Consider the following 16,348-nt stretch of genomic DNA (forward strand, 5'->3'; position numbering starts at 1 on the left):
AATACACACAGGATGTGTGCCACAGTCGCCAAGCCGTTCACCTAGCCATGTGTTAAGAATCATATCTCACATACAAAAAATTACTCCCACCCTTGCTAGACAGAAAACAGTGGAATGAATAAATGAATGAATAAATGAATAAACGAATGCATGTTTACAAGGTTTTATACTCCGATAATGGGCACCATTCCCCATTATTCCCCAAAGGCTATGTCGTTTTTACATTCCCAGCTTTGGAGTATATGGTACAAAACCCCCACATATTTTGGAAACGATAGTTTATGCTTGACAGTCACCCCCTTCCCTCCCCCATAACATTTCGTAATGAAAAATAGATATATCAGTATAACTCCATTTTAAAATTAGTTTTGTAATAGGCGTCTTGATTGGTCACGTGATCTAAAAAAACAAAAACCAAAACGTTCATTTAAGAATGTTATATTTCCGACCTTCATGCGATGATAAACACCAAAACCGTTTTACGCACAGTATGAATGACGTAGCGCGTTAGCGCGAAGCCGTTCATACATAAGTGTGTAAAACGGTTTTGGTCTTTATCATCGCATGAACGTCAAAAATATAACGTTCAATTCTTATAATTCCAAATGCATTAGTATTGCCATTATACTGATAACATCAACTGATAACGTAAACAGATTTTTTTCCCCTCAAAAATATCAAACGATAATTAATTAATTATTAAGAATTGAACGATCTATATACTTAAATGGAAGATCAGTGGCGTCGTGGTTAGGCCATTGGTCTACAGGCTGGTAGGTACTGGGTTCGGATCACAGTCGAGGCATGGGATTTTTAATCCAGATAGGACTCCTAACCCTGAGTTTGTGCTCCGCAAGGCTCAATGGGTAGGTGTAAACCACTTGCACCGACCAGTGATCCATAACTGGTTCAACAAAGGCCATCGTTTGTGCTATCCTGCCTGTGGGAAGCGCAAATAAAAGATCCCTTGCTGCCTGTCGTAAAAGAGTAGCCTATGTGGCTACAGCGGGTTTCCTCTAAAAAAAACATTGTCAGAATGACCATATGTTTGACGTCCAATAGCCTATAAGATAAAAAGATCAATGTGCTCTAGTGGCGTCGTTAAATAAAACAAACTTTACTTTTTAAAAAAATGGAAGATCTGTTGTAAAACGGTTTGTGTATGAATTTTGAACTAATTAACATAAGGGAGAGCGTCAATTATTTAGAAGATTTGTCTACTACACTAAAATTGTAGTTGTCAAAAGTTGAATTAGTGAAAAATGAAGGTGAAGACCGACTTGAAATGGATACAGTGGTTTCAGTGTTACTGTGTGTGTGGATTTCAGAGGAAGTTTGTGATTGTGTGATATTATTCTCGGAAAGGACAGGTCGCGTAATTGTGCACGAAGGCGTGTTTGTTTTCGCGCGTGTAAGATGTCGATTTGGTGTTTTTGTCAAATTGACAGATAGTAGGGTCAATATGGCGCCTAACCCCAAACAAATTGCAAGAAAACGTTTTTTGATGGTTTTATGTGTTGTTGGGTCTGGAGAACAACATATGAAAAGTTGGACAGAATTGGACCACCTGAAAAGGGTCAAACATGACGTCAAAAGAAAATGGTTGCTGGGCTAAAACAATGACTAATATTTACGATTTCTTCTGAGTTCCACTGTTTCAAACCATTGTAAGTATGAACAGTACTTACATAAACTAATATCTTTGTATGAGAATTATTCTATAGCATCATGGTATCCCTTATGACGGCATGCAGTGGCGGATCCGGGGGGGGGGGGGGGCACGGTCCCCTATTCGCGGCAGACGTTTTATTTTTTACGTTATATTTTACTCTCAAGATTGCAGGAAATCGCATCTACGGCACATCTGCCCCCCCCCCCCCTTACAGAAAATTCTGGATCCGCCACTGGCATGACGAGGAGGAGAACCCCCAAATTTGCAAAATAACATGTCTAGCCATTGTTCCTACTTTGACAATAACCCACCAGATCAGTCTTGTTCCTCTTCATCTGATATTGGCTCCTGTGACATATTATCACAATTGCTATTCTGGCAACGTCCACAGGCACTTGTACAATCCATTCCCTGCTTTCTACAGCTGCATCTGAGCGTGTTACAACCAGCTGAACAGTTGCAGTGAATCATCTGAAGTAGAATGTCAGGAGCAGGACTCTTATCCATCATAATCGGAACTAATCTTTCGCAATGAACATCCCAACCCCATTCAGTCGGGTCCATACCCTCACTAGTGCCCATCCACACCATAATTTGATAGTGCGTCCTCAGAGAGTGAAATTTCGTGGCTGAAGCCGTTGGAGGAAGTCGTTCTGGTGTGACGAAGGTCTTAGCTGTTGCAACCTTCTTACAAAGTAAACTATACCTCATGGATTCCAGGGAGTCACTTTGATTGCCACCGAACAATGAAATCATTGCCCTGGAGCCAGCATTTTCCACAGCAACTTTGTCATTCTTGGGTGAACAAATGACTGTTGAGCAACTATGTAAGACCGAATCATCCTTGATGACCCTTTGGAAACAGGTTTTTTTCCCAATCCCAAATATCCTGGACGTTGTATTACATTCCCATAGACAACAGACTCGTTATTATTTAAATACTCCTTCATTTTATTTGCAAGGTCGCTAATAGTAAACTGTTCTTCATCATTGTCCTCAAAGAAAGCACACATCTTAAGAAATGCTTGTTCCTGGTCCGTGTCCCTTGGTCTCCCAACTTTCTTTCGTTTACTACCACTAGGATCTACCCTATACTGCATAGGAATATCCCGAAAAGTGCGAAAATGTACATCACAAGAATGATGGTACAAACAGTCTGCTGCATGCAAATCTCCGCCATAATATTCAACGCGTCCTTTGACAGTAAATGCCCATTCATCACCACGTCTCGTACAGCTGACCAATATTTTATCTACAAATGAATCTGTTTTTACACAGCTATAGTCATCACAATTAGCAAGTTTGGTGCCCTGATTTAACTTCACAACTTTATTCCCACAGAATAAGCAGTCCGTTTTGCTATTGTAAGGGCCAACTGAAAGACGCGCTCTTCGTTTGAGAGATAGGGTGGAACACAACTTAGTTTTCTTGTGTATTGCAATATCTTTTTTATTGATGTAATTCAAACGACACGATTTGTGCACTACAGTTCCATCTGCTACAATGATGTCATCACCTCTCTCGATACTTGAATTGTTAATACCTTCGGCTCCCTTTTTACCAATTTTAACGTAGTCGTCATTATATAATTCCTTCTGGAATAAAGGACATTTTGCTTGATTTGTGCTCATTTTCAAGCCCTGAAATTGCAACGGCAGTATATGTCACTAGCTGTTGTTGTTCATCATATATGTACGTGGTCTATTCCTGCAAATGAAACTATAATGAAAACTTTACCTAAAATGATGCGGTTGGGGTAAGATCATCATCAATGCACTATCACATTCAAAATCATAGAAAAAACTGTTCTACGGAGGTCGCAGCGATGACTGCGTGTGTCATCATTTCACGAATATGACATATTTTACAAGCGACTGAAGTGACGTCGTGGATGACGTCAGATTTGGACGTCACGTTTCTAGTTCAGCAATGATTTATATACTTTCTACTAATGCTAAAATAAAGTTTGTGAACTTAAAAAGGTTGGAAACGGTAGAATCCATCAGCTAATAGTAGATATTTGCATTTTCCTCCCTTGGCAGCCATCTTTCTTTGACGTCATGTTTTGAACCTTTCCAGTGGTCCAATATCGTCCAACTTTTGATATGATGTACTCCAAATATAATAGTACCAAAAAACATCATAAAACGTTTTCTTGCAATTTTTTTAGGGTTTGGGGTATTTTCAGCTTATTTTGACCCTACTAAGAGCTGCGCTCGTGTCTCTCATTTGATTTGTCGAGTATCCTCTGTTACGCCATTCATATAGTGTGTAAAACGTTTTCAGTGTTTATCATCGCATGAACACAGGGCCGTAGCTAGCGGGGTGTGTGGGGGTGGGGGGCAACTGCAAAGCATTATAAAAACTTTAAAAAAATTCTCTTACCTGTTTAAGGAGTTTTAGACTATTAACTACTCAGTTGTCTCCCCCCCCCCCCCCCCCAACAAAAAATCCTAGCTACGGCCCTGATGAACATCAAAAATATAACGTTCAATTCTTAAATTGAATAAACAATTTAAGTCCATGTAGGCCTATATAATTACTGTTTTAAATTCTAACTTAGCTTAATAAAATGTTTAAAAAATTAAACTGAAACTACGTTCTCTTTTTTTTTTGGTAAAACGATGCTACAATTCCGAAAGTCAAAGACATGGGTCAGGCCCGTAGCCAAGGGGTGTGTGATGGGTGCGAAAGCCGCCCCCCCCCCCCCCCCCCCCCGAAAATCGGGAGTTTCGTTAATTTTATTTTTACATTTTTTTCTAACAAAGTCTTTGTCATACCTGCCGCCTACTCGGGATACATAGCCCGATAAAATCAAACCTCATATATTCGAAAAAAACAGGAGAAATATTAATAGTACTTTTCGGCTTCAGCGCATTGCCATTCGAGCAAGTCTTTACTCGGTGATTTGGAAGCACTTCGTAATAACGGAATCGCCCGAATTGTGAATTCCGAACCATCTCGACAGACGTTGGTAATTTTTTTGGAAGTGACATGGCGGCACGTTTTTAAAACGTGTGAACATGGGCAGACCTGACCGACAGTGCGACAGAAAGCGTGCGGCAAAAAGCTGCCAAAAGATAGATAGCATGTTAATTACAAAGAAGAATAAAGGTAACAGCTACTTGATATTCTTATAATTATTAGCATATAGCCAGCTATATTTATTATGTATCAAGTAGAGCCTATCGAACGTACCTCAGCCAGTCAATGTCATTTAAATTACATTTTGCTGAAGCTACTTGCTATTTTTATTACTAACAACAACTGAACCTATGGTACGCTTTCACTTCTATAACAGCAAGTTGAGACAATGCTCTGACTTGAGGGTGGGCAAGACGAATACGATATTTACAAAAATACTATTCGTATTCTATATTTTTCAGTTACAATACATGAAACAAAATAGATTGCAATCAATTAGGCCCTAAGGTAAAACATCAACATTGTTGACGTAAAACGAATCCATTCTAGTAAATAAAAGTGAACACCCTCCGGTAAACAGGAAAGAGTGCGACATTTCTAACTGCGTTCAGGTGCATGCGTTGGCAAAAAGTATTGTACAGCGAATTTACGGTTCGTCATTTTCCATTTTTAAGGCCACTATATGAAAAATATATATGTTTCTTAACTATACACAGTTGACGAACACATTGTATATTATTTATTTTATTTTTTAAGGAACAATTCTATTTCTCAAGCGTTCTAGTCCATTTTACCAACACCTATGGCTAACACTTGTAGTCAATACTGAATGGGCCAGAGAGAGAGAGAGAGAGAGAGAGAGAGAGAGAGAGAGAGAGAGAGAGAGAGAGAGAGAGTGGGTGAGTGAGTGAGAGTCCATACTGTAAAATACTGTTCTTTGTGTATAAGTCACCACACCTTAATCACTCCCTAAATAAGTATAAAGACCCTCAGCCTATAGGAAAAATAACTGTATTATACAGTATGTTTTCAAAGGATACAAAGTAGCCCCCAACCTACAGGAAAAATAGTACTGTATTATACAGTTTGTTTTCAAAGAATACAATATAATCCTCAACCTATAGGAAAGATAGCACTGTAATATACAATATGTTTTCAAAGGATACAACGTAACATACGGCTTGCAATTCTCCAGGAAGGGAAGGAATAATCATTCCATAGTTTATCAGTATGAAAAAGATTTCGCCAGCCCAGGCAATGAGTTGATACAGATCTGGAGGAATTGTCCATCCATTTCGTTGACAGCTGACATACTCAGTGTCGGTCTCCTCTGGCTGAATAGCAGCCATTTCTGCTAATACTCACTAAAAAAACGAGTTTACAGTTCAATCAACCACCCAAAATATAACTGATCTAAGTACCCCTCTAATGACTAACATAGGGCAAGTACCCCTCTAATGATTACCATAGGGTAAGTACCATTGGTCGAAATATTTTAGCGGCCTGCGAAAAGCAAAAATATATACATTTTAGTTTTTATCTAGCAGCTAGGTGAAATTAGATATTCACCTTCTAAAACCACCCGAAAAATTGCAGGTCATTTTCCAAGCGATGTATGTATAACTGCACTTCCTAGATATACCTTGTAAGGGTGTTATATTTTCATTTTATAATACTGTAAAATATATCTCAGAGGTCCTAATTTTCCACACTATCCCAAACACTTCCCTTACCCTTCTTATTTACAACATGCTACATTTCTTTCTCAGCAGGATTTATTTCTTTTGGTATGCTATTTCAAAAAATAAATAATGGCAGACTATATTTCCTTGCTATTTCAACCCCCAGTAAACCTGCAATGATTATCATGGGGCAAGTATACCACTCTAATGACTACCGTATGGTAAGAACCCCTCTAATGATTNAGGGTACATAGTAAGAACCCCTCTAATGATTGCTACAGAGTAAGAATATCTCTCTAATGATTACCTTAGGGTACATGGCCCTATCATGATTACTATATAGTAAGAATATCTCTCTAATGATTACCTTAGGGTTCGTAGCCCTCTGATGATTACTATAGAGTAAGAATATCTCTCTAATGATTACCTTAGGGTATGTAGCCCTCTCATGATTACTATAGAGTAAGAATATCTCTCGAATGATTACCTTAGGGTACGTAGCCCTCTCATGATTACTATAGAGTAAGAATATCTCTCTAATGATTACCTTAGGGTACGTAGCCCTCTAATGATTATCTTAGGGTACGTGACCCTATCATGATTACTATATAGTAAGAATATCTCTCTAATGATTACCTTAGGGTTTGTAGCCCTCTCATGATTACTATAGAGTAAGAATATCTCTCTAATGATTACCTTAGGGTACGTACTATAGAGTAAGTATCTCGTGACCCCCTGATGATTACTATAGAGTAAGAATATCTCTCTAATGATTACCTTAGGGTACGTAGCCCTCTGATGATTACTATAGAGTAAGAATATCTCTCGAATGATTACCTTAGGGTACGTAGCCCTCTGATGATTACTATAGAGTAAGAATATCTCTCGAATGATTACCTTAGGGTACGTGACCCTCTGATGATTACTATAGAGTAAGAATATCTCTCTGATGATTACTATAGAGTAAGAATATCTCTCGAATGATTACCTTAGGGTACGTGACCCTCTGATGATTACTATAGAGTAAGAATATCTCTCTAATGATTACCTTAGGGTATGTAGCCCTCTGATGATTACTATAGAGTAAGATAGGGTACTAGCCCTCTATGATTACTATAGAGTAAGAATATCTCTCTAATGATTACCTAATGATTTAGGGTACGTAGCCCTCTGATGATTACTATAGAGTAAGAATATCTCTCTAATGATTACCTTAGGGTACGTAGCCCTCTGATGATTACTATAGAGTAAGAATTCTCTCTTAGGGTACGTAGCCCTCTGATGATTACTATAGAGTAAGAATATCTCTCTAATGATTACTTAGGGTACGTAGCCCTCTGATGATTACTATAGAGTAAGAATATCTCTCTAATGATTACCTTAGGGTACGTGACCCTCTGATGATTACTATAGAGTAAGAATATCTCTCTAATGATTACCTTAGGGTACGTAGCCCTCTGATGATTACTATAGAGTAAGAATATCTCTCTAATGATTACCTTAGGGTACGTAGCCCTCTGATGATTACTATAGAGTAAGAATATCTCTCTAATGATTACCTTAGGGTACGTAGCCCTCTGATGATTACTATAGAGTAAGAATATCTCTCTAATGATTACTATAGAGTAAGAATATCTCTAATGATTACCTTAGGGTACGTAGCCCTCTGATGATTACTATAGAGTAAGAATATCTCTCTGATGATTACTATAGAGTAAGAATATCTCTTGAATGATTACCTTAGGTTACGTAGCCCTCTCATGATTACTATAGAGTAAGAATATCTCTCTAATGATTACCTTAGGGTACGTAGCCCTCTGATGATTACTATAGAGTAAGAATATCTCTCTAATGATTACCTTAGGGTACGTAGCCCTCTGATGATTACTATAGAGTAAGAATATCTCTCTAATGATTACCTTAGGGTACGTAGCCCTCTGATGATTACTATAGAGTAAGAATATCTCTCTGATGATTACTATAGAGTAAGAATATCTCTCTAATGATTACCTTAGGGTACGTAGCCCTCTGATGATTACTATAGAGTAAGAATATCTCTCTAATGATTACCTTAGGGTACCTTAGGGTACGTAGCCCTCTCATGATTACTATAGAGTAAGAATATCTCTCTAATGATTACCTTAGGGTACGTAGCCCTCTCATGATTACTATAGAGTAAAAATATCTCTCTGATGATTACTATAGAGTAAGAATATCTCTCTAATGATTACCTTAGGGTACGTAGCCCTCTGATGATTACTATAGAGTAAGAATATCTCTCTAATGATTACCTTAGGGTACGTAGCCCTCTTAGGGTACGTAGCCCTCATCATGATTACTATAGAGTAAGAATATCTCTCTAATGATTACCTTAGGGTACGTAGCCCTCTGATGATTACTATAGAGTAAGAATATCTCTCGAATGATTACCTTAGGGTATCTCTCGTAGCGTAGCCTCTGATGATTACTATAGAGTAAGAATATCTCTCTAATGATTACCTTAGGGTACGTAGCCCTCTGATGATTACTATAGAGTAAGAATATCTCTCTAATGATTACCTTAGGGTACGTAGCCCTCTGATGATTACTATAGAGTAAGAATATCTCTCTAATGATTACCTTAGGGTACGTGACCCTCTCATGATTACTATAGAGTAAGAATATCTCTCTACCTTAGGGTACGTGACCCTTACTACTATAGAGTAAGAATATCTCTCTGATTATGATGTACCTTAGAGGTACGTGATTACCCCTAGCCCTCTGATGATTACTATAGAGTAAGAATACTTAGGGTACGTGACCCTCTCATGATTACTATAGAGTAAGAATATCTCTCTAATGATTACCTTAGGGTACGTAGCCCTCTGATGATTACTATAGAGTAAGAATATCTCTCTAATGATTACCTTAGGGTATGTAGCCCTCTGATGATTACTATAGAGTAAGAATATCTCTCTAATGATTACTATAGAGTAAGAATATCTCTCTGATGATTACTATAGAGTAAGAATATCTCTCTAATGATTACCTTAGGGTACGTAGCCCTCTGATGATTACTATAGAGTAAGAATATCTCTCTAATGATTACCTTAGGGTACGTAGCCCTCTCATGATTACTATAGAGTAAGAATATCTCTCTAATGATTACCTTAGGGTACGTAGCCCTCTGATGATTACTATAGAGTAAGAATATCTCTCTGATGATTACTATAGAGTAAGAATATCTCTAATGATTACCTTAGGGTACGTAGCCCTCTGATGATTACTATAGAGTAAGAATATCTCTCTAATGATTACCTTAGGGTACGTAGCCCTCTCATGATTACTATAGAGTAAGAATATCTCTCTAATGATTACCTTAGGGTATGTAGCCCTCTGATGATTATCTAGGATAGTTTGGAAATATTTCGCAATATTCCTTTCTCTCGAATATAGCACAACTTTTACTCTTCGTAATTTGCTACAATGTAGAGGTATATGTATATTAATTACTATTATTAATATGTATATGTAAGCGTATGTATGTATGTTTGTATGTATGTATGTCAGAGATGGGGTAATCGTAATCGATTACATGTTTTCATGTAATCGCAATCGTAATCGATTACATTGTTTGAGAATGTCATGTAATCGCAATCGTAATCGATTACATTGCTAATGTAATCGTAATCAGCAATTACTTTCACGATTACTCATAATTATTTACTAAAATTAGAAGTGTTTAGCATCAACTCCAGTAACAGTGCCTATAGTTAGAAGCAGTACTGGTCTCCCATTGTCTACTACTCTCATAGTAGAACTATTATTTGCCTTGAGAAACAGGGTATCATAACGTCTGATTGTAATCATGATTGCTACACAATGTATTCGCAATTGTAATTGATTACTTTCAATTATCTTGTAATCGTAATCGTAATCGTGACATTCTAAAGTAATCGTAATCGTAATCGATGACTTTTGTCAAGTAATTGCCCCATCTCTGATGTATGTATGTATGTATGTATGTATGTATATGTATGATACACACACAATGTAATTAATGTTATAATGGCCCCACAAGCCTAGCATTACCAAATGGTTTCTGAGGCAATTAAATACTTCACAATTCATAATAATTATTTATTGAAGCATGTCAGTGCCATGTTATAATTATATATATTTAAAAAAAAACCTAAATCCTAATTAGAACTTAAGATCTACTCTTTAGTATGTAGCATCTCCTAATGAGGAATTGGTATGTCCTAATTAGGACTTAAAACATCTCCTAACTGGGAATTAGTATGTCCTGGTATGGAAAGAAGTAAGATTTAACAATCAGTTCTATATTTAAAGCATGTTCAGGAATTAAATATGTCATTTGCTAAAAGAAAGGGTAATATTCTGGATGAGCTAAATGTATGTAATGCAAAGCTTTGTGAAATTAAGAGGCAATTAATTGCATCCCTCGATGACAATTCCTTAATTGGTTCACAATCAAGATGTCAGGCTGAATGAGTTCTGCTAGCTGTGAAAGCATGAAGATCACTCATTTCCAGCATTCTCATTCTAAAGTCACTACTATGTCAAGGTAGGGCACATGGCGAAATGATGTTTAAGTGTTTCTAAATCCTCTTCAGGGTTCACATGCTGAAAACAATCCCTTTGGGCTAGAATGCAAAGAATTTTAGCCTGGCTCATTCCCAGCTCAAACAAGACTCCTTATGTCTCCTCCAGTCATCACTGGTCAATGCGGATAAGCTATGAGACGGGGGCGGGGGTAACTGCCCCCACCCATGGCTTAAGCAAATCCTAAAATTCGGACCAAAAAAATAGAGATACTCGAGTAAATTGATTATGAGCTTGCCTGAAACCTTTTTGCATATATTTCCATAATTCTACCCACAATATTAGTTGTAATCTATGTAAAAATGCGTACTGATTCGTTTTTAACCCTGTATAGCCATTTGGCATAATGCAAATAGGAACAAATGTTCTGGCATTTTTATTTAATTAGCGAAAAAATCAGCCTGCCCCAAACCCACTCGCTGTATGCCTATGTCAATGCGCGACAACATCGTGCAAGAAATATATATAAATGTTACGTCCAAATTAGGAGAATATCCGGAGATAGATTTTAGGTTCTGAACCTATTAGGTGTGGGGACATGCTGCCCTAAGAACATTTTGAATTTCAGATGTTCAAAAATGGCATTTCTAGCATTCTGAACACAATAAGAAGGAAACATTGGTGGCCACACCTTGTTTCGCGGTCCCTGCAAGTTGGCTCCTAACAGTTCTGGATACATGTATTTATATCACATTAATAGTGTGTGTGGGGGGTGGGGGGGGGGGGGGGGCACCGACGGATCGGGTACAAACTGTCAGATTTTGGTTGCAATGGCAAATATTAATGTAAATTTAAGTAAATGTAAGTAAATTATTATAAACATTTATAATAATTTATAGATAGCAGTACAACTGAAAACAGACAAAACTATTTTTTTAAATTAAGTTTTCTTTCAAATGAGTATCTTTGAAAATCATACAAAAAGGTATTAAGAAATGCGCCCTGTTTATGAGTGGGTTAAGTTCAATCTTGCTTTTTGTTGCTCGTTTTAACCTTATTTTTACAAAGATTTCTGTGACATTAATTTTGTTTACTTTTCCCATGCAAAAGTCAACGATATCGGAAATCATAAAATGTATTATGTATGTACTGTTACGCACAAACGACAAAGCCACCAAACAGGTCCCTGAAGAAAACAGGTCCACGGACGATAGGCCTATATAGATATTTCTTTTATCCTGCAACCCTACGGGAATAGTCGGAAAATCATTATTTATTCCATTTTTGTGTAATCAAGTAGAGTATTGTCAACCTAGCAAGGCTTTTGCCGTATGACGTCATATAAGATATATGACGTAATTTTTTGTAAGAGGCTAGCTTTTCTAAACTCTTAATTCATAAAAAATATACAATTTTTGTATTGTTATCGCAAAACTAAAAGTTAATTGTGTTTACTGTACTTAAACGAATTTAAAGAGTGTGTTTATTGAAAATCTAGTCTGAAACATTCGCTGAGTCCAGCTTAATGTCACGTGACCTAAGTTTTTGTTCAATGACCCAAAATATAGAGATTGAACTAGTCATCATATCTTGCCAATGTATACAATGATTGCGAGATAAATACATATAAACCATCGCTGCTGCTACCCCACCCCGGTTCGCTACGTCAGTGCTAATCTAGCAACAGTATTTCAAACTATACATACCAAAACTAAACTTGTAAAGCACGGTACACGTCTTGTCTCAAGAAACGATATACTGTTGTGACGTCATTCCTTTGTTGGCTGGGTATGTTGCTTTCGGGTGTGCTCGTAAATACCGTTTCGACAATTTCCGACTTAAAAATAGCGCCCGAAACGTTCCTGAGCTCTGATTCTGACTTGTAAATTTGGAAGAATTGGGTTCGGGTTTTTTGGGTGTTTTTTTTGTTTTTTTTGGGGGGGTGGGTATTAAAAAAAAAAACGGTAAGCGAGCGACCTTCATCTTTTAAGTTTAGAAGAAAATTGACGTCCAAATGTTTATCTGAATTCCATTTCGATGGTAAAAAAAGAGTAAAGAATCTCCTTAAGCAATATACTCGTTAACTAGAAGAACAAGGGTATAATCTAGACAATTTTTTAAGGGTCACTTTTTGGTGAATTGGGACAAAATAACGTTCCATATAGAAAAAAAGGTGATTTTCAAGACTATAAATAATATCCATACATTAGTCAAATTAGTGTTCCCATTTCATATCTCTTAATCATGTACTTCACAATGTACCTGTCAGCAACATGCTTGGTCACATTCTTTATGTAAACACGGCTTGAAACCGATGACGAATTTTGGTTATAGAGACCTGAAACTATTCGGATTTTAAGTAATTGTTGCATTTAGATGTTAGGCATTATGTTCCATACGATTTACAGTACATACTAGTATATTGCCGAAATTTTAAAATATGAGCGAAATAACGAGATGTTTACCTTTTCAATTCCCGTATTTTTACATTTAACATCAATTTATACCATTTAATAAACCACTATAATTATTATTAGCTTTAAGAAAATTCAATCTTTAATTTTTAAAATGCAATTATGATGGCAGTGGTTGGTGTATTCTGTATTAAGTAGTGGTTGCTTATAAACAGCATCTCAATAATCAACTCGACGGTTTTGTCCACTACCCTGTGTCTGGTTCTGTCATAAGATGTAGAAGAAAAATGTACGGTTTAGTTTTTCTGTGTATTCATTTAAAATACAATATTGAATGTTTTCTTGTTTGTGTTTTGGTTTTTCTTCTTTTTATCAGCTGATGATTTTAGCTGAAAGCGATTCAACCTTTCTCATGTATTTATTTGTGAAAGCAAATTTGACTCTTGACATTGCATTCAGCTATATTATAAACCATGTACAAACTGTTTTAATAATCAGTGGTGAATTAAACATGAACACTGGAAAAGTTAGATATAGCACAGATCATTTAAAAGTAATTCCAAAAATATAACAGTGAAGATATCAAAAGGATGATAACACATTTTAGAGCGAAATAGTGAAATTTTCACTCTAAAATGTGTTATCATCACTGAGTGACTGGTGACACTTTTATTTCACTGATATTTTAAGATATTTCACTAAATGTTATATAATAAGATTAATTTGTATTCCTTGATATTAAAGGTTCTATATCTCAGTTACAAATAATACATTTCGTTAGTTTTAGATTTAACTGCAAATGATCCCATACACAATATTTGCATATACAACTCAAGAATATCGAAATTGTAATATTCTTATATAAAATTCCTGGCTTTTCAAATCGTAAAAAGTCTTAGGAAATCGGCGAATCCACAAAATCTTATCTACTATGTATGACTTTGTAGACCTATTTATATCAAAAAAAAAAAAAGCTGAAATGGTTCAATGACTCTTTTGGTAGCGAGTTTACGTCAGCACTGGAAAGAAATCGGTGTTCTTGTTGCCCTAATGTCGCCAAGGTTTTTGCCCAAATGAATATATTTGCTCCAGCACTTAGGGAGGGGTGGGGGGGGGGGGGGGGGGCAGTTGCCTCATATGTGCTGCCTGTGAGAATGTGCGCATAAAAGATCGTTTACTCAGGCATGTTGGAATGATAACTGGAGTGGGGGGACACAACCTCTAGTTGGGGGGTGGGGGAGGGTGGGGATGGGAGGAGACAGCCATATTTGGAACTTTACATAGCGTAGGTAAAATCAAACCATACATTTGCGTAATCGACGGCCCAAAGGGCCAGGGTTGCTGGGGGGTCCGGGGGCATGCCCCCCCCCCCCCCCCGCCCCCATTTTTTAAAAATCTAGAATGCAGGAGATGCATTTTCCTGCATTCTGGGAAGTAAATTTGAAATGTTTCTTTGCCTCAAAATATTTTATTTTTTTTACACATCCATGGACGGACCTTGGTAGACTATGGGGAGTGCGTACGCACACACTCCCCCCCCCCCCCCCGCCAGCGTACAGGCCTATGTATGTATGTGTGTGTGTGTGTGTGTGTATATATATATATATGTATGTACGTATATATATATATGTATATATGTCCTAGCGGCCACCTGTATTCAACGGTCACCTGACTCAAGTGGCCACTTTTTCCCCTCCCAAACGATTTATAACGTAAATGCACCTGTAATAAGCGGTCACCTGTCTAAGCTGGCCAGCGGCCACTCAAATCGGATTCCAAATCGCTAAAAATACCTGTATTAAACGGCCACAGTAAATGTTTACTATTATATAAAAGGGATATTTAACAACAGCAATAAGATGCAGCAAATAACCGATCTTCACACCTTCAGGAATACTAGTACCCATCCAGTCCCGACATCTCTACTGTGTATCAATTAAGAAAGTATAACTATGGAAAGCATCTAATTGCCTCTGGGCAGGCTACGCTTGACATTTGTAGATTCACTTACTATTAAGTACAAATTAAATAATTAAATGGAAAGATAAAAGAAACTTTAATTTAATACATTCCAGTTGCAATTTTTCCTGAAGGAGTCGACATGTCAAAAGTTGATTTATAGTAAACTGTGAAGCACACATCCATTAATTAGCAGTACAGACGTTAAAAGAAGAAATAACAACATATGTTGTAAAGACCATATGTCATAAACTGTAATCAGCGGTCACCTGTAAAATACTTTGATCTACTCCCATGTGACCGCTTGTTTGCCGTATATGGAATAACTGGTTACTGTCATACGGCTTTATCCCCCTGTGGGCGGATAAAGCCGATATCACTCAGATACCCCGTCAGTTTTCCAACAGTTTCCAGCCGCCCCAGTAATGCTAAAGCAATAAGTAGATTATAAATAACATTGATAATCAATAGTATACATAATTAATTTTATTTTGCTAAGCAATAGAATATTTCAATACTTTTAAAAGCTGCAATGTTGAACTCGGCCACCTAATTACGGTCGTGGTGTTATTGTATTAATGCGCGATTAGCAAAGATGTTGTTGACATTTTTGTTTTGTTTTTTTGAGTTGCTACATACATTTCTGATAAAAAATCTTTGTTTTTTTATTCATTTTCAAATAGCTGTTTCTAATTTCGTATTACAAACATTTGAAGTTAAAAACTCGTTTATCGATGGAACTATTTTTCGTCACTGGCAAGTGGTTTCGTTCGCGTCCGCGTGGTACGGCTCCGTTAATAAATTGTTAACAATTATTGTCTGGCGTTATTTTGATTATTTGGCTATATGGTTTAACATGTCGGCAAGATAAATTCGTTGTAGAAGCATCTCTCGGGTTTAATGCTTTTTATGACCCTATGTGTGCTATTTAAAATCTAGCTCGAAACACTCAGTCGAGATGGGTACTTATATGTCACGTGATGCTTCCAAAAATAAAGAGATTGATAAACTGTCATCATATCTTGCCACTGTATCTACAATGATTGCTTGACTGTATAAATAACTGGTTATCTTAAAAGCTTTATCGCTGCTGTTATACTGCCCCCGATATCCCCTCGGTTTATCCTGTAATCCTACGGGAATAGTAGAAA

General features: G+C 37.0%; 1 protein-coding gene across 1 annotated transcript in view; it reads left to right on the top strand.

Moving 5' to 3' along the window:
• The window catches only part of LOC121387400 (palmitoyltransferase ZDHHC1-like), a 78,866-nt gene that overhangs the window by 38,265 nt on the left and 24,253 nt on the right, over positions 1 to 16,348 (top strand). The gene's annotated exons all lie outside the window — the stretch shown is intronic.

The sequence above is a fragment of the Gigantopelta aegis genome, chromosome 13, assembly GCF_016097555.1.
Source record: "Gigantopelta aegis isolate Gae_Host chromosome 13, Gae_host_genome, whole genome shotgun sequence".
NCBI lineage: Eukaryota > Metazoa > Mollusca > Gastropoda > Neomphalida > Peltospiridae > Gigantopelta > Gigantopelta aegis.